Source organism: Marmota flaviventris, chromosome 2, assembly GCF_047511675.1.
Source record: "Marmota flaviventris isolate mMarFla1 chromosome 2, mMarFla1.hap1, whole genome shotgun sequence".
In the NCBI taxonomy this organism is placed as follows: domain Eukaryota; kingdom Metazoa; phylum Chordata; class Mammalia; order Rodentia; family Sciuridae; genus Marmota; species Marmota flaviventris.
Window position 1 is genome coordinate 60,464,042 of NC_092499.1, and position 25,332 is coordinate 60,489,373.

At 38.7% G+C, this 25,332-nt stretch overlaps 1 long non-coding RNA gene across 1 annotated transcript in view; it reads right to left on the reverse strand.

Moving 5' to 3' along the window:
* LOC139703718 (uncharacterized) overlaps positions 1 to 25,332 on the reverse strand; it is a 230,762-nt gene that overhangs the window by 105,758 nt on the left and 99,672 nt on the right. The window lies entirely within an intron of this gene.

Consider the following 25,332-nt stretch of genomic DNA (forward strand, 5'->3'; position numbering starts at 1 on the left):
ACTGTGGGTCTTCACATTTCTCTTCTGATGGTACCCACTAGTCAAAATAATGCTGCTTTTTTAATTAATTGTTTTGATTTTTCTTAAGCATTATGCCTGGAAGAAACTTTAAGTCAAGGAAATAATTTGACAAACCTAATTACACTCACATTCATACATAAATACATTTATATGTTAAAATGAAAAGGCTAGGTTGGAACCAGAACCAAATGGGCATAAAATTAATTAATATGACTTTGTGTCATTCTCTCTTTAATGCAGAGAGCTTTGCAGTAACTTTTATTTTTGATGGCTCCGAACAACCCCACAGGAAGGCCTAGTATCATTTGGTCATAGTTATTGCAAATAAAAGAAGATCAATGGAGATTGCAGGGGGGAGGCTATGATTTTGCATAAATGAAGCAGAATGTTGAGACAAATTCTGAGTAATTCAGGAGAGAAAAGTGCTAATGAGAGAAAAAAAAAGATTTATTCCAACTTCCCTATTTTATAAATTAGCAGAAATTCAGACAATAGGCTGGTGACCTTAAATTTCATTGCCCATGAGTGGAGACCAAAGAACTTAGCCACAGTTTGACATCCTTTTTTCAAATTCTTCATTTCTCAAACTAGTTTATATATAACCCCAAAAAGTTCATGGAAAAGAGCCATGAAGGGTTCATATTCATAGGATAAAACTTGAGTATCATATACATGAAGATTAGAGGGGAAATAATATTATTTATGTTATCATTATATCATTCTACTATTTAAGTATAAGACCAATTAGAAAATAGTAGAAATTTTGAATTTTTTAATTGTATTAATTTACTCAAAAAATTTCCAGGAAACCAAAGTAAAGCTGGGCTTGGAGAAGCCCCTTGGTCTGCGCTCAGATTGCCCAGGGGACCAGAGAAGTACTACTCTTGCCGCTAGGAGACACCAGAACCTGCTACAGGAAATCAGTGTTACAGGGCTGCGTCTCCCATTCAAACTGAGGCAGCTCAGAGATCTCCCCCCCTTTCAAACCTGTATTCTTGTGAATAAGCTAAAAGATTTCAGACACGTCACTGAGAATAACAGGTGTGAGTCTATTCAAAGGAAAGAGGAAAGGGAGAGAATGGGGTCTCTTACAGTGGAGAGGTACAGTGTTTCTCTGTCCTCTAGTTTTACTGGGGTCTCAGGGAAATTTCCAGAGGGTCTCATCCAGGACTACCTCTTGACTTTTGACAGCAGGTGACATCAGACTAAGTCACTTTGACCCATGCTGACCAATTCTATTTGTGACTTGTTCTTACAGCTTTTGTGGTTATGAGGAATTATACTTATTTCCCCAAGTTCTGGGATCTGGTCTGTCTAAGGGTCACAAAAGTGCCTCCCTTCAGGGTAACTGTGTTCTTCTTATTGGCATTTTGGACCTGCATTTCCCCTGCAGATAACAGATTGTTTTCTGAGGAATGTAGCATATCCTGCCCACTTAAGCCAGGCCAGGCTTCAGGTAAATTGCCTTGTAGAAAAGAAAGAATGTGGGAATCAGCACAGTGGGCCCACTTTGTAGAATTATTCCACTTAACCTCATATTCTCACTGCTCATGTCTGCCTGCCCCTACCAACGGCACCTCCATGAAAGTGAAGCCAGCTTTTCTTTATCATACTTTTAAACACATTAATGGTAAAATTGGTAGGTTTCACTGTGACATACCATACATGTATCTATCAGGTTGGAGCAAGCTCTTCTTACCCAGCCTCCTGCAGACTGGGTCTGACCCTGCAGAGCCTAAGGTGTGGGCTGGGAAAGGTTAACTTTTAGATGGGTCTAGTCCCAGGGACTGGCTCATCCTTCTCCAGAGGAATGAAAAGAAACAAGGCTAACTTGTGGGAGAAGCAGAGGAAGTAGGAGAGGAACCCTTTGGGAGAACTACAAAACAACTACTCATTCTTCAGAAAGAAGAGCCAGCCTGTCAGAGGTGTTAATATTGAGAAGAGGAATATTGTCCAGCATTCTAGTTCTAAAGGCCTTAGGCTTGCTTTTTTTTTTTTTTTAATATTTTTTTAGTTGTTGATGGACCTTTATTTTATTCATTTGTATGTGGTGCTGAGAATTGAACCCAGTGCCTCATGCATGCTAGGCAAGTGCAACACCACTGAGCCACAACCCCAGCCCCCTTTGTGCTTGCTCTTAATGGCAAAGAAAGACTCACACCACCACTGGGCTTGCAGAAGTCCCAAGTCTCAGCCATGTGGCCAATACCAAGGAACAGAAGAGCCCTCCTCCAAAGGCCTCACAGAATTGTGATTTAGCAATTTAGTATAAGAGACAATGTCCCAGAACACGGAGACCAATGTAAGGGGACAGATGAGAGTGGTGGGAACATGAGGTTTAGAAAACAATTCTATTAAACGAGCCCACTGTGCCTAACACCCCGCCACCACCACCACCAAGCCTTCTTTGCCAAAAAGCAATCTGCCTGAGCCCTGCCTGGCCTGAGTGGACAGGATATGTCACATTCCTCAGCAAACTGAGGCAGGGACAAAGGTCAGGCAGTCCTGTAGGTAATGGATGATCCTCAAGAGAGGATGTTGACTGCTTATCACCAGTTATCAAACAGAGGACAATGGGTTGTTAACCTCTGTGATCATACTCCTGGGCACTATGAGTTGCTAACAATTAACCCCTACATCCCTGTTCCCAGGCATGTACACAGAGAAGAAAGAGAAGGCAATGATTAAAAGAGGGGTTTGGGGGTCTATAAAGGAGCAAGACACAGCCCCTCCATTGGAGACCCTGCTCTAAGACCCCTTCTCTTTGGAGAAATCTGTTGCTATCACTTTATTAAATAAAACTTGCTTTCTACCCTTGCTTTGGTGTTTCTCAGGTATTTAATCTTCAATACCAGGGAACAAGGACCCGTTCCTGATCTTTAAGACCAGTATCACTGACACTGGTTTGTTTCACTGATCTCTTAGCAAGAAGGAGATGGTTCATGGTTATGGGTCAATGCTATCATAATCACTTAGCATCTCTTGTTCTCAGCTTCTAAGACCCACTTCTACATTAAAAATATTGAAACAGACTGAAGTTTGCCCCTCTACAATTGAGAGCAACCTCCTCATGCTGAGAAAAAAGGCTGCTCCTAACCTGACAGATGCCTAGAAAGCTGGGAGTGGAGATGGCCCCCTACCCAGAACTGTCTATCACAGGCTAACTAAGTCCACATATGTGTATTTCCTGCCTTTTGTCCCATTTTGTCCCCTCTTCTCTTTTAAAAGCTTTCCTCACCCTCAGTGGCTCCAAAGATAGAAGAAACTTTTTGTTTCAAAAATCCTATCTTCTTTAAAGCTGGCTTTAGGTATAACCTATTTTCCTTAACAGTAGGAAAGGTTCAGTAGAGGTTTGGGGACTCAGAGATGGTGGAAACAGGGTATAAGACCGATGCTGCTGGAAGACAAGATAGGGAATGAGTCATGTCACAGAGATGAGCCCCATCACCATGACAACTCCTGCCACAGCTTCAGTATTTTTAAATGACCAATGGGGGCAAATTGGACAGTATTCTAATTAGGTTTTCTAAGTAACCAATGGGAACAAATGTGGTCCCTATAAGGAAAAGAATACCTCATGGCTCAGCATTTAGATACTAATTCCCAGACATTGGGGCCTTGAGCTGCTCTCTCTTGCTCAGCCCACTACTCTCTACCTTACAGAGTGTAAATAAATCTGTACTTTGCCTGTTACTTCGGTGTTGTGCTCAATTCTTTGTGCAGGACACCAAGGACCTGAACCCCAACTAAACACCCCAACAATAACACTACCAATTTGACTCCAAATATTTGTGGAGCAGCAAGCAAAAGAGCCTAGCCGCTTCCCTTGGTGGTGTTCCTGACCATGCTACATGCTCTAACCTCCCTCTTCCTCATAATTTCTTCCTGCTCTTAGGAAGGACTTCTGCTTTTTTCTTGTGGGCCCTTTCTGACCTCTAGGTTTCAGGGTCTGCATCATGAGTTCTAAGTTTCATCTGATAGGGAACAGATAGTAGTGAATGGTGGGCACACAAGGCTAGGGGATAATTCTATAAATGGAGCCCACTGGGGGCTAACCCCTACATATTTTGTCTTTTAAAAAGCAATTTACCTACTGGAGAGGATGTGGAGAAAAAAGGAACATTTTACACTGTTGGTGGGATGGTAAATTAGTACAACTACTATGGAAATCAGTGTGGAGGTTCCTCAAAAGACTAGGCATGGAACACCATATGACTCATCTATACCACTCCACAGTATTTATCCTAAAGAATTAAAGTCAGCATACTATAGTGATACATGCATACCCATGTTTATAGCAGCACAATTCACAATAGGCAAACTGTGGAACCAGCCTAGGTGTCCATCAGCAGATGAATGGATAAATAAAATATGGAAGTATACACAAAATGGAGTTTTATTCAGACATAAAGAAAAATGAAATTATGTTATTTACAGGAAAATGAATGGAACTAGAGACCATTAGGTTAAGCAAAACAAGTCAAATTCATGAGGTAAAAGGTCATGTTTTCTCCCATATGTAGAAGAAAGGTATGTGAGGATCTCATGAAAAACCAAAGGCAAAAGGAGATCAGTTGAGAAAAGGGAACTAGGGATGGGACGTGGGGAAGAAAGATACTGTGGAGTGATATTGGCCAAATTATATTGTCATAATGTGCACATGTATGAATGTGACAGTAAATCCCATCATTATATACAACGATAATGCACCAATTAAAAAATGTGGGGGGAAAAAAAAGCAATTTGCCTGCAGCACTGAATGATTAAAGTCCACAGGATATGCTACATTCCTCAGCAAACAACCTGCTATCTACAGGAGAAATGCAGGTCCAAAACTCCAATAAGAACAACATAGGTTACCATGCCAAGGATAGTGGGAGTAGACTTTTGTGACCCTTTTACAGACCAGGTCTCAGAGAGGTAAGGATACTTCTCCCTAACCATAAAATCTGTAAGAACAGGTTCCAATTAGAACTGGTCAACGTCGATCAAAGTGTTCTAAAGATATCACATGCAATAGGAACTTGGAAGTTTGATGTCATTCTGCTGTCAGTCAAAAACCAAGATCTGAACCTGGGCAGGACTCTCTGGAAATTTCCCTGGGAACCCCAGTAAAATTGGAGGACAGGAAAGGCACACTGTCCTTCTCTTCTGAGAGGACCCACTTTTTCCCTTGAAAATGTCCCCTTTACCCGTTTCCCACCCTTCTAATAAACTTATGCTTATTACTCTTAGCAACATGTCTGAAATGTTTCAGGCATGCTTGCAAGAATCAGGGCCTGGAGAGGGAGTCTCCATGCTGCCTCAGTTTTGCAGCAGTCCTTTGCCCTGTAACACATCTCTGCTCTGATTTCAAACTACAAACTCTGCCTTCACCATGGCTGCCCATACGTGGGCTGTCCTATGCCCAGATATAGGCAGCCATGTACTCACCGATAGAGTACAGGTAACAGCAGCTTAGCAACTTACCTTTCCTTATTTCATCAGCTGTATTTATCAGATCCAAAAATACATCTCTCAGAAGCATCATTGTCTTGAGAAAAGGCTCCTTCCTCTCTCTATAATTAGTTTTTCTCCTTGCATCTAACTTTGTAAAATAATTTTTTGCCTTCCCAAAATGTTAAAAGTGTTTATTTGTTCTAATTCTTTAACTTTATCAGTTATAGGACCTCAAATATCACCTGTAAAAAAAATATATAAGATTTAGAAAGGTTTTATTTTTTAACATATTATATGAATATAATATATACATGAGATACAATTTGTTCCATTCCTCAGTACCCCCCCTTTTCCCTACTTCCCTCCCCCAATCCCCTTCCTCTATTCTATTGGTCTCCCTTCTATTACTTATAATTATAATGCACCAAATAAAGAAAAAGTGGGATTTATCTAGAAAGACATTTTATTCAGCATTACAATCATAAGACTCAGTCATTGAAAATAGTGGGCAGGGGTGAGATGCCAAACTAAAACCAGGCATTAAGTGCAAATCTGCTTCCACAGAGATACCCCACCCCGCATCCAGGATGCTGATAGTCCACCACATACCTCTCAAGCAAGAGGCTGGGGGATTCTATGGGAAGAAGACAGTGACCCAAAGAAAAGCCCTGGAGATGCTCTTTTGGTTTAGATATGAGGTATCCCCAAAAAATTGTGTAAGGCAATTCAAGAAAGTTTAGAGACGAAATGATTGTGTTATGAGGCTTTTTAACCTAATCAGTACATTAACCCCCGATATGGATTAACTCAGTGGTAACTGTAGGCAGGAGGGGTGTAGCTAGAGGAGGTGGGTCACTGGGAGTGTGACTTTGGGGTTTGTATTTTGTCCTTGATGACTGGAGCTCCCTCTCTGCTTCCTGATTACCATGTCCTGAGCCTTCTTCTGCCATGATGTTCCGCCTCATCTTGGGCAAATGTCATGGGCTGTCTAAGGACCAGGACCTCTGAAACTATTGGTGCCAAATAAACTTTTCCTCCTCTAAAATTACTCTTTAGTTAATGAAAAAGCTGACTAAAACAGACTCTAATCTTTAAGATCTCCCTGATAAGAAGGTCTGCTAACAATCTGACCACCTGCCAGAAGCCCACCTTGTGTTTACAGAGAGCTTTTTATCATCATTTTTGTGCCTCATATTTAAGTGTGAATTGACCACTACAGATCACTAGAAATCTAGGGGAAATTTCAGCCCCAAAGAGTGAGATTATAAAAGCAAATAAAGAACTTGGAGGAAATAAACTGCAAGGAAAGGAAAAAAGAAACTTTTTAAATCCACATTAAAGTCCTCAGAGAGTAAAAAGAAAATAGTACATCCATGAAACAGAAATGAGGGCTCTTTTTTTTATATAGCAATTAGAGTTAAGAGGCATTATTGGGATTTTTTAAATATACATGAAAGCAAAAAGAAAAACAGTGAGGTTTGGAATATGATCTCAGCCAAGGAATCTCTCCAAGTAAAACAAAAAGACAAAAAAAAATGGAAAATAGGAGGCAAATAAGAAAATAGAATTCATTCTAGAGTTATAACATTAAAATGATTTAAGGGGCTGGGGTTGTGGCTTAGTGGTTAAGCGCTTGCCTCACATGTGTGAGGTACTGGGTTTGATTCTAAGCACCACATAAATAAATGAATAAAATAAAGGTTCATCAACAACTAAAACAAAAATTTTTAAAAAAATGATTTAAGTTCCATTACAACAGAATAGAGATGACAGAACAGAGATCTCATACCTTGCACACATGTATCATACTCACGTATGCAAATGTGTCAATTAAAAATTTTTTAAATAATATTAAATTTAATAAGTTTCTCTCTTTCACCAAAAGAGAGAACAAAGATAAACACGGAGGGAACTATCAATGAAAAATTTTTAAAAACCCACTGAGTCTAAAGCATAATGAAGAAAGACTCACTCCTAGAATAAAAATTATGGAAGTTTACAGGAAGAAAAAGCAGGGCAGGAGAAGTCTACATAGGACAGGAAACCTCAGACACACAGAATCTACTACACAAGACAGGTAGGAGCAAGCCCAGGATATCAGCTGTACTTATAACCTAGAACCCAACCAGGCCAGAAAGAAATAAGACGACGGAGTTGAAAAAGGAGATCTAGTGAGGGAAAGAGAACTAAGAATGATGAAGTGTTTCAGCATAGGGAGAAAAATTAGTAATGGGCATTGAACAGCTCTATTGAAGCATTTGGGAAATATGGCTCTAGGGACTTTAGACAAATAAAAAGTGAGATATGAATAATTCTAGGAATAATTAAAAGAACCATTCAAAAATCTCCAACATTTAATGATTGACTTTAAATTTCACTGATTATCCTGAAATGATATAGTCAGCTTGAAAAGAAAAATTAGTGGAAGAAAGGAAACTTATCATACTAGGTTTGGTTCATATTGGCTCAGCAACGTAAAACATTTTACAATAGTCATAATAATGTAAATGCTAATCATTTAACTCAAAATTGTGATATAACTATTTTAGGCAAATGGGCAGGGTAACTAAATCCTTTCGGTATTATCTGTTTATTTATGTGTGCAAGCTATTTTGATAAAAGTAAAAGTTTAAAAGTGAATGCAAGGTATAGAAAACAGAATGGTGCTTCCTAAAAACAATTAAAAATGGAATCATTATATAATCCAACAATCATACTTCTGGGTATATATCCAACAGAACTGAGAGCAGGTGCTGGGGCTGAAGCTCAATGGTAAAGTATTTGCATAGCATGCACAAGGCCCTGGGTTCAATTCCCAACACTACCAAAAATAAATGAAAGGAGAGCTTTAGAAAGATGTGTATCCCCATGTTTATAACAGCTTTATTTGCAACAGCCAAAAGGTAGAAACAACTCACCTGTCCACTCATGAATGGATAAATAAAATGTGGTATATCATATAATTGAATATTACTCAGTCTTAAAAAGGAAGGAAATTCTGACATGGGCCAAAATATGGACCAACCTGAGGACATTATGCTTAAAGGAAATAAGCCAGTCACAAAGGGAAAAATATTGTATTATTCCACCTATACAAGGGACTTGGAGTAATCAAATTAATGGAAACAAAGTAGAATGGTGCTTGGGTCAGAGCAGTGGGGAGTAGTTGGGAGTTGTTTAATGGGTACAGAGTTACTATTTGCCAGCTGAAAAGAGGTTTGCAGATTAACTGCACAACAATGTGAATGTACTTAGCAGGAATAGTGTGTAGTTAAAAAAAAAGATGGCAAAATTTTAGTTGTGTGTATTTTGCCACAACTTTTTAAAATTTAAAAAAAAAATTTAACACTTTAAAAAAATGAAAGGGTTTGTATAATGCTTTAACAGGTATAAAATTTAAATTCAGAAATAAAAAATAAAAATTTAATGGACAAAATGGCAATTATTTAGCAATGGACATTAAATTTCACCAATTATACTGAAATGTCATTCCCAACTTGAAAAAAAAAATTTTTTTTTGAAAAAAAAAAAAAAAACAGATATTGTTTCCATTAGCACAAAAATAAAACAATGAAGAATGAAAAGCTTATGTGTTATCACTGTCTTCATTGTTACTTAGTGACTTAGCTTCACAATGGCTGTTATGTTTCAGTTTAAGCCACTGTAATAAAATAGCAAAAATCTGGGTGATCATCATATAAACAAAGTGCAAGAAAAGGTTCAAATACAGATCAAATATAGAAACTTAGGGGCTGGGGGTGTGGTTCAGTGGTAAGGTATTTACACACTCATGCTCCATGTCCTTGGTCTGATCCCCAGCACCAAAATAAATAAATAAAATAGTATATATAAAAAGTATATATACATGTGTGTATACATATGCTAATTTTGTATGTATGTATATTTATTTATATTTATTTTTGTACATATATAGAGATTGACTTCAGTTTCACTATATAAAGATGAAAACATAAATCAGAACATCCCTACTAAATAAAAATTTTTCAAACTGCATTGCTGAATATGCTTAGCTATGAGTTTTACCTAACATCTGTCCTGTCCATGATTTTTTAAAAAAAAAGACAGAAAAGTTATAAGTTTAAACATGAGGGTACATCCTGTTTTATCTAGAGAAATACTCAACACAGACCATCAAGAATTGCTTGACACCCCTTCAGTTCCATCTGTTCAAAAGACCCAGCTACATATGAGGTCTATACTAGATGGACGAGACCCGAGGAGTTCTGCTATCAAGGAGTTCATGCCCAGCCTTCTTCCAAGCTATGAGTGTCTAGATTAGGTACTAATCTTGAACTCGATAGCACCTTTTCCAAAGAATAGTTTAAGAAAATGAGTAAGAGAAAGGCCAACCAACCACCTAAAAATACATGGGGCCTTCCACAGATCACCTCTTCTACAAAGTATAACTGGAGGTTGGAGATTTTGCCCTCATCTTGTCAAAACCTGCATCACTTTCATCTACCTAAAAGATATACTCCTGATTTTCTGCCCATATTCTCTTGTGAATCTTCATTCGGGATCTTAATGTTTTATAATCACAGAACCTATTCATTGATTCTAACTCTTTGGCTTAAAAAATAATAAGTAGCAACTATCTCACCACCTCCACATTACTGAGACTCATACTCTAAATTCAGGGAAGTTTTTGACTTTCCAACACCTGATTTAAAAACATACAAAAAAAATGAACCAGGCTTAATCGCACATTCTCCTGTGGGAAGGTGAACAGGAGCTCAAACTATCTCCTGTGCTCTCCTTGCTAGCTAGGTGACCCAGAGCAAGTCATTGACCACCCAATCTCAGACTCTTCACACTAAAAATGGAGGAAATCGATACATTCCACAGGATGATTCATAGAAGAGCTAATGTATGTAAACGGCACCATGTCTGCTCAAAGTCATCACTTAACGCCAGTTCCCTTCCCTGAGGATACCAAGCTGTCAGCAGCTTGGCCTAAACCATAACCCAATTTCCAAAATGTCCATCATCCTCATGTACTCAAAACCAGCCCAGCATTCACTGTTTTCAAAATTACCAGTTGAGAATAAAGGAACTTTGGTTTGTATAGAGGGGAGCGAGGGGTGAAGCTGTGGGATGTGGAGGACGGTAGAAAGAGACAAATATGAGGACACTACTGGAGTGACTGCACCATGTACAGCCAGAGGAATGAGAAGCTGTGCTCCATTTGTGTACAATGTGTCAAAATGCACTCTACTGTAAAATAAATTATAAAAAAAATTACCAGTTGGCATAAGAAAAGTTCATACCCTCCCTTGTATAGAAGTTCACATTTTTATTACTTATCCATGTAGTGGCCCTTAAGGGAAAAGACACAAAGAACAGAGGCCAGGAGCTTACTGGAGAAGATGCTACCTTGGCGGGGCCTGCTGCCCAAGGAGCACCTGTACCATAGGACACCCAGCAACAGAGAGCCACCTGCCCACTCCCTGAAATGCTGTTTAATTTTCCCTCAGCAAAAAGAAATAATGAAGCTCCCAAATCAAAACTCAACCTCTTCAAAAGAGATGGCCTCCACCACATGCCACTGCCCCTTTCCATGCTCCCAAAGAACCCATATGATTCCTCAGAAAAAAAAAAAAAAAAACATTTCTCCAGTCTAGGAAAAGCATATTCACAAACCTCTGTGGCTGCACCCTTAACCAGAAGAACCTCAGCATCTCTGTGTGCCCCAAGACAAAGAGCATCAGATTTCACTTACATAAAACTGTACAGCACCTGCTCTGTTCCAAGCACCATTCTAAGCATACTTACAAATAACAGTTCATTTAACCCTCATAAGTGATTGATAAGGTACCGTTGTAATATCTATTTTACAGAGGAAGAAACTAAGCATTTTACATCTTTGTGCCCCTTGACAACAGCCACCGATTTTACTTACGTAAAACAATAGTTCATCTACTCTGTTCTAGGCACTGTTCTAAGCAGTTAATTTATGATCCTCATAAGTGATTAGATAAGTAAGGCACTTTTATGATCCCCATCTAACAGAAAAGGAAACTGAGGCTGGGAGAGGTTAATTGTCAAGCCGGCTAGTTCCCTAGTCTGTTTTCTTAACTGTCAAGTCATGCTGCCTTCCCTTATCACTCAAGAGCCCTAATTAGAGTTATGATGTTCTAGAAGGTGTTTCTGTGTATGTTATTAAGAACAATCATATCAGCAAATTTATAGACCCATATAGATGAAAAAAAGTTGCTCTGCTATAGAATTGATACGGGAACATAGAAGCTGCAAAGTACACTGAGTAGATAGATGCTGGGATGTAGAATAAAACTGACTTGTATCAAATCTCAGCTCCATAAATTTTATGTCCCTCGGTTAGTTGATTAAATACGAGTCTCTGTTTCCACATCTGTAAAACAGGAATCATGAGACCTATTTCATAGAATTACTGGTGAGATTAAATGAGATAATTTAGGTAAAGTACCTAGTAATGTGTCTCTCACATAGTAAGTATTCAAACATAGCCTTCATGATTTAAGGCTGTAACTTTTTTTTTTTGTACACAGGTATTTTTCTTGGCTGGTTGGTGGCGCACACCTATAATCCCAGTAACTTGGGAAATTGAGGCAAGAGATTTCCAAGTTCCAGTCCAGTCTCAGCAAGATAGTGAGACCCTCAGCCATTTAGCAAGACCCTGTCTCAAAAAAATAAACACTGGAATACACCTCAATAGTAAAGAGTCCCTTTGTTCAATCCCCATTAAAAAGTGGGGGGGGGATATTTTTTTTTCTGTGAGAGACTCAAGTATTAAATCTACAAAAATTCTAGAGAAACCTAATGCACAAAGAGTAATTCAAACTGCAGAAATTATAAAACAATTCAATATGTAAGTCAGTTTTCTGAGCATGACATAAATTAAATGGTCATGGGTTCCAAAGAGCATGCATTTTAACTTAATAGAAGCAATAACTGAGCATTCTTTTAAATAACTACTTGGCCTTTTATATAAAAATCTCATCACTAGAAAAACATTATTCTCTTATTTATTGAAAATGCAGAAGAGTACACAAAGTGTTACAGACTACATCCTACCAACTTGATATGTTCTGTAGTGTACTTGTATCATTGGTAGTTTTCTTCTTTCAGGCCCTGACAGATTGTGTTTCTCTGATCCCTTGGCTGGTATGGACCTGCGGCTTGCTTTGGCCAAAAGAACAAGCAGAAGTGTTATGTGTCTCTTCCACGCAGAAGCATTTAGTTTCCAGTGGGAGACTCTTGCCCAACTCCAGTCCCCCTTCCTGGGGATCATAGAAGCTCACATTGAGTTGGAATCCCCATGAGTCCAAATTTCTGAGGGACAAAAAGCAGAGCCTTCCTGCCGATTCTCACTGGTCTTGTAGCATGAGCAAAAAATAGTTATTCTAGCTACTGAAATGTAAGGGTTATTTGTTACTATTGCTTCACTTGGCCTATCCTAACAGAATAATAGGATAAGTTTTAGAGAAAATGAGTTTATGCTATAGACTGACTCAACTCACCAATCCCACAGAATGGAAATTCAACAACTTAACTGCTAAGTGTCAGAAATAACAAATATGATTGGCTTATATCACTAGTCTACTCTTCAGTAAGTAGCTGCCTCTGAATCTATTTATTCAAATTTTAGGGGCTTCCTATTTCTTTGATAGTAAATAATATCAAAACCTATTTTGGAAACATCGCTTTATTTTTACAGGCTTGAAAATCTGCTGGACATGTTTAATAACCTTTCAGTATGAACACTTGATGTTATCTGACCATTAAGATCATCTCTACCTGTTAGCAATGGGTCTAGGTTATCTGGATAACCTAAAAGCCTTTATCTTTTTGACTCTCCAAGAAAAAAAAAAAAAAAAAGTATGGCAGCTCCCTCTGCTCATCTACTTATCACAGCATCATAAAGAGTTAAAAATTCTAAAACACATAGGAGCCTACTGAAGAGATAAGTAGATATCAGGACTTGAAACGCTATAATGATCACAGAATAGGTCCTGGCCTAAAGATTCAAAGCAACCTTTCATAAGAAAGGCTCGCCAGAGTGCAATAATGACGGAATAAGTCATATCTACTCTCACCCCCACAAAACAGAGCATCTCCTATTTCCTACCTAAGTCCCATGTTTGCTGGCTCAGTCATAACGCTCAGCTGGAACTCTATGGGATAAGCCATAATTGACCTGCCATAAATTGCTGTGGAGTTCAGCATGAAAATCAAAAACTTTCATTGAGCCTTTTAACACAGCTAGAGTGAGTTATAAAATCCCAGTCTATGAACAGGCTTCGCTTGATGAAATAGGCTCCTAGAAAAATTGCAGGTAAATCTAGACAGATGATTGATGGATGGTTAGATGATAGATATCCATAGATAGATTTATTTATATACTTTCTAATATTTATACTCATAATGTAATGATATTTTAAATAATATATATCATGTTTTCTAATATATTTCTTATATAATTTGTTGTTGTTGTTTTTAATAGCAAGTTTTTATAGCAAAATACTTCACCCAGTAACTAATCATTTTCCAATATCCCTGTGTAAATGTCAGGATTTATACCACTGCCCCATTTGGTAAACTTGCATAAGTGTCTAGAGACAATTGCCTTAACAAAGGCACATAACTGCCTAAGTGCTATGAACAAGTAATCCAGTAGTTGTGTCAAGTGAGAACCCACAGGATCTTGAGGCTGCTGTTTTTTATCATTTGATTTCTGCCTCTGGTGAGTGTCAACACATGAAAGGAAAGGACCCTCAACTCCAAGTCAGCCTGGGGTTCACCTGGACTCCATGCTGGACGGGGCTTCTGTTCTCAGGCAAGTTCTTTAACCTCCCTGGGGCTGTTACCTTATAGAAGTTGGGGAATGAGGAACAATTGGAGATGAGGAATAATGATTTAGATGATCTTTAAAATGGCTTTCAGATGCAAAAATTCTAGGAATAAACAAGTAATTTAAAACCTCTATTCTCACTACAGGGTAGCAAGAGGATGGACAGGCTTTCTGCAGAGAGGAGACAGTGTGCTGTTATTAAAGTAAACTTCTTCCAGCAGAAGTTTCCCTGACTGATACTTGCATTTCCTCCTTCTCCAAGTCCGAACGAGTCTTTAGAAGCAGGCTTTTCTTGCTTCTGGGGCTGACAGGAGGCATAATTTCTTCCCGGATCACCAGAGAGGGAGTCCGATAAAATAAGAATAAGACAATAGAGAAAAAAGGCAAGAAAATATACTCCCCAATAATGTGTAAATGTGTCTTGTTTTCCTGTTATCTACTACGAGGTGGAAGCTCCGTGGCAGGACCTTGTTTCTGGGAGATTTTTACATGCTCAGAGAATAGACAACAGAAGCAAACACGAAAGTAGGCAAGAGGGGAGATTGTCAATGTTTATAGCAGCACAATTCACAAGAGCTAAACTGTGAAACCAACCAAACTAGATGCCCTTCAATAGATGGATGAAAAAAAAAATTGGCATATATACACAATGGAATACTACTCAGCAATAAAAGAGAATAAAATCATGGAATTTGCAGGTAAATGGATGGAATTAGAGAAAATAATGCTAAGTGAAGTTAGCCAATCCCAAAAAAAACAAATGCCGAATGTTTTCTCTGATATAAGGAGGCTGATTCATAGTGGGGTACAGAGAGGGAACATGGGAGGAATAGATGAACTCTACATATGACAGAGGGGTGGGAGGGGAAGGGAGGGGGCATGGGGTTAGAAATGATGGTGGAATGTGATGGACCTTATTATCCAAGTACAAAGACAGGAATTGGTGTGAATATACTTTGTTTACAATCAGAGATATGAAAAATTGTGCTCTATATGTGTAATATGAATTGTAATGCATTCCATTGTTATATATAAATTAAAAATTAATAAATAAAAAAAGAGGAGAGGTTGTTAAGATCAATAATAAATCTGCAGTGACTGTTAGCAAACCTGGATTCACTCGGGTTCACTCTCAATTCATCTCTAAAACCCTTATTAATAGAAAACAGGAAAAACCAAGCAGCTCAAACTAAATAAAACAGGCCAATGGATAGGAACTCGATGGAAGTGCTATATTGTGTATCCTGTGCCTGATGAAGATCTATTTATCTAATCTGGCCTCATTTTGCACCACTTCCCAGCATCCTTCACTGAGGCACTCTGAATTCATTTCCTTCTCCTCTCCCAACCTTTGCATGTTCTGTTCTCAGCCTAAAATACTATTTTCTGAGATGTATATTTAATTCCTACTCATCTTTCTGACTTTCTTTCTCCAGGGAGCCCTCTCTGGCATTTCGGTGCCAAGTTAAATGCTCATTCCACATGCACCCATAACCCTGTAATTAAAATCGTCTCTATGCTCATCTGCATGACCTGCATGAAGGCATCGAGGGTTGTTACTGTGTCTTATATTCCCAGCACCTACAATGTACCAGGCACATGACACTCAGTTACTCTTAGCCAATGAATAGTACCAGCCCACTCTCATGAAAATCTAATCATGAAAATCTTAGGATGTGGTCTCCCAAACTGCCTATTTCTTTCTCTAAGATAAAACCAAATAATAAAAAAATATATTGCTTTGCTTTTTAGGCTAATTTATTTATTTTAATTGGGTATATATGACAGCAGAATGCGTTTTGATTCATTGTACACAATTGCTGCACAAAAATTTCATTTCTCTGCTTGTACACAATGAAGCATCGCACCATATGTGCAGTCATACATGTACCTAGGGTAATGATGTCCATCTCATTCCACCATCTTTCCTGCCCCCATCTCCCCTCTCCTCCCCAAGCCCCTCCCCTTTACCCAATCAAAATTCCCCCATTTTTCCCATGCCCCCCCCATTATGGATCAGCATTCACTTATCAGAGAGAACATTTGGCCTTTGGTTTTATGGGATTGCTTACTTCACTTAGCATAATATTCTCCAAATCCATCCATTTATTTACCTGCAAATGCCATAATTTTATTCTCATTTAATGCTGAGTAATATTCCATTGTGTATATATACCACAGTTTCTTTATCTGTTCATCTGTTGAAGGGCATCTAGGTTGCTTCCACAGTTTAGCTTTTGTGAATTGAGCTGCTGTAAACATTGATGTGGCTGCGTTAGTATACCATGCTGACCTTTGGGTATAGACTGAGGAGTGGGATAGCTGGGTCAAAAGGTGGTTCCATTCCAAGTTTATCTAAGGAATCTCCATACTGCTAAAACAATATTTTTGGCAAGAGGTTCCATTTTCCTTAACTAATGGCAAAGGTCTGGCCCAAAGTCAGCAGCTCAAGAATGTCCCTCTTGCCTTTTCACTTCATCCTCACCTCACTCCTTTCCTCATAGACTTGTTTATCCCATGAAAACTTCAGGGATCATTCGTTTACCCTGTTCAATATACTCTCCTAAAATACTTGCCAAAAAAAAAAGTTTGTTGAGAAAAATCAAGGAAAAGGTGGTACCATTTGTGGATGAGCCCTGAAAATAATTTGGTCAAAGTATTTATAGCTCATGGGAAGGGCTGGTGCTATGGTTTGGATCTAAAGTGTCCCTCCAAAGGCCCCATGCCAAAGGCATCACCGGCCAGCTTGTAGCCCTAGTGAAAGTGGAGCAGCCTTTAGGAGGTAGAGTCTTGCAGAAGGAAGTTAGGCTCCTCTTCCTCTCCTTCTCCCTCTGCCTCCTGGCTGCCCTGAGGTCAACAGCTTTGCTCCACCACATGCTTTCTTACATGAAGTTCTGCCTCACCACAGGCCAAAGCCATGGAGCCAAGTGACCATGAACTGAAACCTCTGAAACTATGAGCCAAAATAAATGTTTCCTCCTTTTTGTTTATCTGAGGTATTTTGTCACAGAGACAGGAAGGTAAGGATGTAGCACACATGCCTATTGTGCTTGAGGCCCAGGGTTTGATCCCCATCACCACCAAAAATTTAAAAAAAGCCCTTGGAGAAAAAAGAAACCGCAGACTTTGTGATCAATGTGTGTCCAGAATCTGACCATTTCTCACCATTCAATTGCCACCTCCAACATCTCTCTCCTGCACTACTGACACAGCTCCTAACAGTCCTCCATGTTCTTAACCCTTAACCCACATCTCAAGGGTGAAGTTATTCTCAAGACAGCGGCCACATAAGACTTCAAATATTCTGTCAGCTCACTTCACTCTTTTACTTCAACTCTGAGAAAAGACCAAGCCCTTACTCGACCACTGGCGCCTATGATCTGTCCCCACCACTCCACAACTCCCTTCTGATTTTCACTCAAATGGCATATTCACAATAAGGCATCCTTGACATTCCCTCTAAAACAGTAACAATTTGAATTTTTTTTTATATTCCCACTTCTTGCTTTGTCTCTTTCATGCTTCTCATGAGCATACCATGTTTTTCTCATTTATCTTGATTAGTCTATGTCCCCTCTCACTAAAATGTAATCTCCACAAAAGCCATCTTCCATTTGGATCATGTTTTAGGCAGCTTTTTTCACTGCTGTGACTAAAGGACCCAACCAGAACAATTGTAAAGGAGGAAAATTTGAGGGGCTTACGGTTTCAGAGGTCTCAGCCCATGGACAGCAGGCTCCATTCCTGGGGCTGAGGTGAGGCTAAACAACATGGCAGAAAAGTGTGGCAGATGGAAGCAGCTCACATGGTGATCAGGAAGCAGAGAGAGAGAGACTCCACTCACCAGATACAAATATATACCCCAAAGCCACGCCCCCTATGCCCCACCTCCTCCAATCACCACTCAGTTAATTCCATCAAAACATTAAATCACTGAGTGGGTTAAGGCTCTCGCAACCCAATCATTTCTTCTCTGAACTTTTTTGCATTGTCTCACACGTGAGTTTTGGGGAACACCTCACATCCACATAACAGATTACTAGTGTTTCCTATAATTTAAATAGTACCTGGTATAGAGTAGGTATGCTATAAATATTTATTGAATGAGTGAATGAATGAATAAAAGTGAAAATCATTCCTATAATACTTGGATATAAAATTACTTAAATTCAAAATCTCCTGTCAAGTCTTTTATGAATCAATAAATAATGCTACGAGAGACAACTCTAGTCTTTGCCAGTATTGTGTGTGTCATGAGAAAAACTATTAGTCATGGCATTGTAGGCAAATCTTTTCTATTATTCACAGTCAACAGACTGATGGGGGGGGGGCGGAAATCAGCCTAAACAGGATTGGTTTAGAATGTGTGGTTATAACTCAATGTTTTTTATTCTCACCTGGACCCTCATTCATTTTTGCCTGATCATGCCCCTATTCTAATATTTAATACTTGATATTTCAAACATATTGCTTTCCTTAAGTTTTCTACCCCATTCCTCATTTGCAAAGAAGTGAAATTGTCAGATTTTCCTCCATTTTCAAATGTAGTTAATAGGAAAAAAAAATTCACAGCAGTTCAAAGCTCCCTGAATCCACATTCTTTGCAATGTGAATTTTTGAGGTTCTCCCATTAAGAAGTCTATTTCCCCACTCCATAAACCTGGGCTAATCTTGTGACTTGCTTTATCTATCAAAATACAGCAGAAATGATACTATCCCAGTTCAGATCCTAAGCTCAGAAGGTTAATTAAGCACATACTGTCCACTTTCCCAGCATCCTGCTTGGTTGCTACATGAACAAGCCAGCTCTAGCCCCCTGGATGATGGGATACCACATAGAGCAGAAGTCATCCCAGCTAAGACTACCTTAGCTCAGCCCTTAGCCAGCACCCCATCCCTCCATGAGCAATGGCATATACATAAAGGAGCCCAGCTAAGACCCAAAGAACCATCCATCTGAGCCCAACCTAAAATGCTGGTCTACAGAATCATGAGAGAAATAGTTGTTTTAAAGTCACTAAGTTCTGTGTTGGGATGTTACAGAGGAAATAGTAAATGATCGACCCATCTAAATCTTTCCCTGTGCTTATTGCCTTCATTCTCATCTCACATAGTCACGTTTTAGCTTTTACAAAGACACCCTTCTCTAAGCACATTCTCTTCCTGAGATGCCTTCCCCACCTGGTCTACCTAGGAAACACAATAAGATTTAGCTCAGGCTGGGTGTGATGGCCCATGCCTGTAATCCCAGAGACTCGAGGACGCTGAGACAGGAGGATGGAGAGTTCAAAGCCATCATCAGCAATTTAGGGAGACCCTAAGCAACCCTGTCTCTAAATAAAATACAAAAAAAAAAAGTGCTGGGGATGTGGATCAGTGGTTAAGTGTGCTTGGGTTTGATCCCTAGTACAAAAAAAAAAAAAAAGCTTTAACTCAAGATTTAACCACCTTCTGCCTCACTCTCCCCTTTGATCTCATAGCATTTATATGTGTATATATACCTCCATTTTAGCACTTATTTTTATGTCCATCTACCACAAAGACTGAAGTCCCTCAAAGTTTAAGATTATACTTCATTCATCTCTATAATCCAGTATATAGAAGATTATTTACCTGCTCAATAATGACAGGAAATATTGAATATTTGGCATCTCTGTCTCTTCCATTACCTACCACCTCTGACTTCATAAGAGCCCCTATTGCAAGGGATGTGGGTAATTTAAGCAGAGGCCTTCCTTGTTTCTCAACCAGTCTTGTCACGTACTCTCATAGCACATGGTAGACACCTTCAACATATCATGATTATTTCCATAGTGCTCTGTAGTTCTTTCATGGCAAGAACCATAATCCCTAATGTCCAGCCTAATAGTTTATGAATAATAGGTGATTCATTATTGAATACACCAATTTCAGTGGTTAAAGAAATGTTCTAGAAAGTTTTTCTAAAAAAAATTAATTCCATTAATCTGACTTTCTAATAAGATATTGGTAACTGTCACTACAATGAACAGTGCTGTCTAGACTGCCATGTGTGGGAGGAGAGGGAATCAACTCTTGCCTTGTAGGGATTTTTCTTGAACAGATATTACCATTCCGTATTGTCTCACAGCCCTAAGTGATGTCTCTTCGACCAATTCATCTACCGTGAAGCTTTCAATATTCAAAGAATGTGGGGACATTGGTGTAAAAGAAATCGCTCCATTAACTGTCCCCAAGAGCTGTCAATTATTGGATTAATGATGATCTATTCAAAGACTTTGCCCTTGAGGTTCAATGGCATTATCGACAACTGGAATAAAGACTCAGAAAGTAGGTTTCTCAAATTTATGGATGACCCAAAGGTGAAATGAAGATCATCTACCGCAAACAATATTTATTACATAATTACCTACTATGTGCCAGGACATTGTTCTAAATACTAAGACACAACAGAGAACAAAAACATACCAAAGAAAATGTTTTTATGTCATAGAGTTTTCATTCTAAAGGCAGAAGATAAACATTAAACAAAAAACTAATAAATATAATAAATAAGCAAAACCAAAACTTTGCCTTGCCACCATTGTTATCAATACACCACATAACACAGTCGGGAGAAAAAAGAAAACACTTTATAACTTGAGATAAACTTTAAAAACAGGAATGTCCTATTCAGCATTAATCCTCAAAAATAAACAAGACCTCCAGCCCTTTGCCAGAAAGGGCTAACTCGAGGATGTGTTTACCCTTGACTTTTATAACACCAACATCTACAGATATGTGATGACCCTACAAATGGAATAATTACACAGAAAACTGCTGTTGTTCTCCATCACGAAGAGCTAATTAGTGGTAACCCTGGAGGAATTGGGATTTTGTTTTTTCTTAAACACATGCTTTTTAACTGGGAGAGCCAATTCTGCACACTGTTCTTCCCTTGCAAAATAAAATTCTTTTGTTTCTTACTACTTTTATCTGTTTTTCTTTCACCCACTGGAGCTAAATAAGTTATGTTATCTGAGAAATACCCACTCAGATCTCTTCCACCCTCATTTGCCTTTCTCAGCTCCTGGAATAAAATCTATAGCTTTTACCATGGGTAACTCAATTTGGATTTCTGTTTGTCTTTGGGTTTCCAGATTAAGCCTGGTTCTTGGCCAGGTCTGATTCTGTTTTACACATAACTGCTATTTTACCCCCTCTGTAGGTAGCAGTGACAATCAGGAGACAGGTTTCAGTCTAGACAGGTTTCACTCTACCAACTGAGCTATATCCCCTCAGTTATATGCTCTGAACTCTGGATTTTCATTGGGCATTAGACACCAGGAAATCCGACTGCTTCCTTATATTTCTCCTTGTTATTGATCATTTCTCCTTCTGACACATCCTGGCATTTGAATAAGGTCTCTTTACCTCCAAGTCACCAAACTATCATTTGGTAAGATAATAGTCCAGTCTCAATGGCAGTGTTGAAAACTCACCCAAGTCACAAGCTTGACCACTGCTTACCCATTATTATTTCTATCAGTAAAATCCCCATGCTATTTGAGCTCAAATCACTCAAAATATTAAAAAAGAAAAAAAAAGAACTCCTGTGCCTCCTAAACAGAGAGCCAGGTCTGGAGCAAGGAGTAGCCCCAGGAGGACACCTTGACATGCACTGAGCCCCTTCCTTCCACCAGTGGCATGTGCAGCTGACTGGGGAGTTGTTGCTGAGACCTGGCAAATTGGACTTTGTATTTATTTTTGACCTACGACTGAAATTGCTAGTTCTTTGTCTGTCTATGTCCTTTCTCTTCCTCGCAGAAGGAAAGTACTTAACCTAGAACAGGAGAGGAAGGGAATAAGAGTAGAAGCCAAAAGGCCAGGTACAGTTTATACATTAGCACTAGCAAGAGATGACAGTGGCTTACACTAGAGTGATAGTAGCAAACACATGAGAAGCAATTTCCACATTCAATATATTTTTAAGGCTGAGGTAACCAAGAATGGGTATAAATGTGAGAAGTTAGCCATCTGTAAGAATGACCCCAAGATTTTCGTGGATGACAGAATAGGAATTCAAAATTACCTGTAATATTCAGAAAAATGAAAGGCAATAAGGATATGCAAATACAGCCCTTGGGCTTAACATTTCAACTGTAAATTTAAAAAATAAAAAATAAATTTAAAAAGTAAGACAAGGGGAAACTGGACTTGTATTCATCTATGAGAAAATAAGCTATGGGTCTTGATGGACGTTACATTCATGGTGATTCTCATGATAATCAAAGGAGCCACAATTTAAAATATAGTAACTGAAGTAGAATACCTGAATTGAGAGATATTTTCACTACTTTTCACACTCCTCAGTTCACATAGTTTGGTCAGATCCCTTGCTCTGCTAAGGTTCCTAAGTATTTAAAGCCATCACCTGAAGGAGCAATATGTGTTTAAGTGGTTTTAATGTGTGATGTGTGTGTAGTCCACCCTTTTGTTTGGAAGAGAACGCAGAAAAAGTCCACATTTTAAAACAGATTATAAACCCCAGTTTTGTCTACTGTATGTTAAGGAACTGACTAGCAGCCTCTACATACTTGGCTTTCTCTGTGATGTCTTCCCACCAAAACAGTGAGCCCTTCGTGCATCCACAGTAAGCACCTCATTTATTTTCAGAACTTCTCTTTTTGGACAGGCATGGGAGTTGGTAGCAAAGTGCTATTATCCAACATGTGTATGTGTTCTCTGCAGAAGCAATAGAAACATAAATGCAGTCAATTAAGTCTAAAGACATGAGTTCTGTGGGGCCTCAGGCTCTGGTCTGGCCTCATGACTTTGGGCATTTCAGAGTCCTAAGCTGTAATAAAGAAATAATGGCAGCCTAGTGCCTACAAAAGACAAATGGGGTATCCTACAATCAACAGCCACCTACAGAGCAGCCATGGAGTACAAGACAGAATAATTAAGCCCTTAGGAGAAAAAAAAAAAATGTGCTCCGAGCTCTCCAGAGAGGAATGGGAAAGAGAAAAAGGAAATGAGAAAGTTAAAAAAAAAAAAAAGGACACTGGGCAGGAACAAAAGTCTCTCCCTGAGAGCTAGTTTAAGAAGTGTATCTCTCCAGAAACATCCGTTCGAGGTACCAGAGCTTTTAAACACACCATCCAGTAATGGAGTGCAAGAGAGGTCACTGCCAAAGATGAATGCAGTATTCATCGACCAGCAGAAATGGATGGTCTGTGTAACAGGAACAGATGGCTCTGCCGGGGCAGTCTCTCCCCTGTCCTTCCCGCCCACGTTTATAATGCTGCGTGTAATATGGTGGGACAAAGATCAAAGAAGGAAATGCCAACCACGTGGGCAGCACACGAAGACCACTCAAAAAAAAAAAAAAAAAGTCCTTCAGCCAGCTTCAAGTAAATTAGAGTTAATTCTCAGTTGCCTCGACACCCATTACAGACCATCCAGACATCTCACCAACTGAAAAAAAAAAAAAAACACTTTCTTTTGTCTATTTCCTCTCCAGTCTGTGGGCACTGAATTTCCACATAAGAGCCTTAAAACATAACCTAGAAAAATCAAAACCACTATTCCCTTTAAGCAATTCCAAGCTAGATATACTAAAAAACTAGCCTGGTATTAATCCTGAAAAGTTTAGCTGCCTGAATTTTAAGTTATTTTACTTATAACTAAAAGGAACACATGAATTTAGAAATCTGGCAGAACAAACGTTAAGACTTTTGCATTTCCATTGTAAAGCAACTGTGCCTTTTTTATGTATTATTATTTTTTATGTATTATTTCTAACTGGATGGACTTTCCTTTACCAGAGTGTGGCTTCTGGCTGGGGATGTGGCTCAAGTGGTAGCGCGCTTGCCTGGCTTGTGCGCGGCCCGGGTTCGATCCTCATTACCACATACAAACAAAAACGTTGTGTCCGCCAAAAACTAAAAAATAAGTAAATATTTAAAAATTAAAAAAAAAAGAGAGTGGCTTCTACCTACAGCTAAAAGGGGGGGGAAAAGATGCCATTCCTTTTTCTCATTTCTATTAATCACTTTTTCTCTTTACATACTACATAATCAATAGGGACATGTCCATTGCCCTTTCTAGCTGATTTCTATTATCCCTCATTACCACCTTTGTTCCAATTCCCTGCTTCCCACCAGGTATTAAATCTTTAGACACTGAGTCTAAACTGTCCCACCCTGCCTCTGTTGGCTGACTATCCTATAGTTGTGTAATCAATTAGCTGGGCATCTGATCTCTGTTTCAAATGTCTGCTTAGAGGAAATTTAATTATGATTAATATCTTTTCATGACTTTGAAATTATATAGGCATGATTCCTTACTCAGTCATGCTTGTTAAAAATCATAAATCAATTTATTTTATTCCCCCTAGATGGGAGGAGGCCTTTCCATTTCTCACTGAAATTTTAACAATGTAAAAAGACCAGCAGACATCAGATGAAGACACTTTCTTTCACTGGGAAATTCTTTCCATAAGACCTTTGTGGTTGAGAGATTTGCAGAGGTTTCAAAACAAGCTTTCCAAATGCAATTTAAAGAATTTCATAATTACAACAGAAAGAAAAGCATCTTTGGACAACAATAAAATTCGGATCTCAAGCATACTCCATGCAAGCAATGTATTTCTGCAAAGCTGCTGTAAATCAAAAATTTTTTAAATCAAACATGTTAAATAAATTCAGAGAAGTGGTTACTAATAGATGTAATACTGGTGGCAAATCCTCCTGTGAAGCACAGGATCCATTTCTAATGAAAATATATACCTTTCAATTTAATGGTTTTAAGTTTGGATTTGGATGCTCAGTTTTCCAAAAGCGCAACATGCATATGTGGAATCTAAAGTACTGAGGAATTTAAAGTATCTGTGGAATTTAAGGATATATAGAATTTAAAGTATCTGTCCTACCTTATCAAAAGTGTTTCATGACCCAAAATTAACCATAAAAATCCAAATGGCAAATTTGAGTCTTTGCCATGCCCCCTGCATAGCTACTCCTACAGTGAGTCAACAAACCCATTACCAACACCCTTACTAG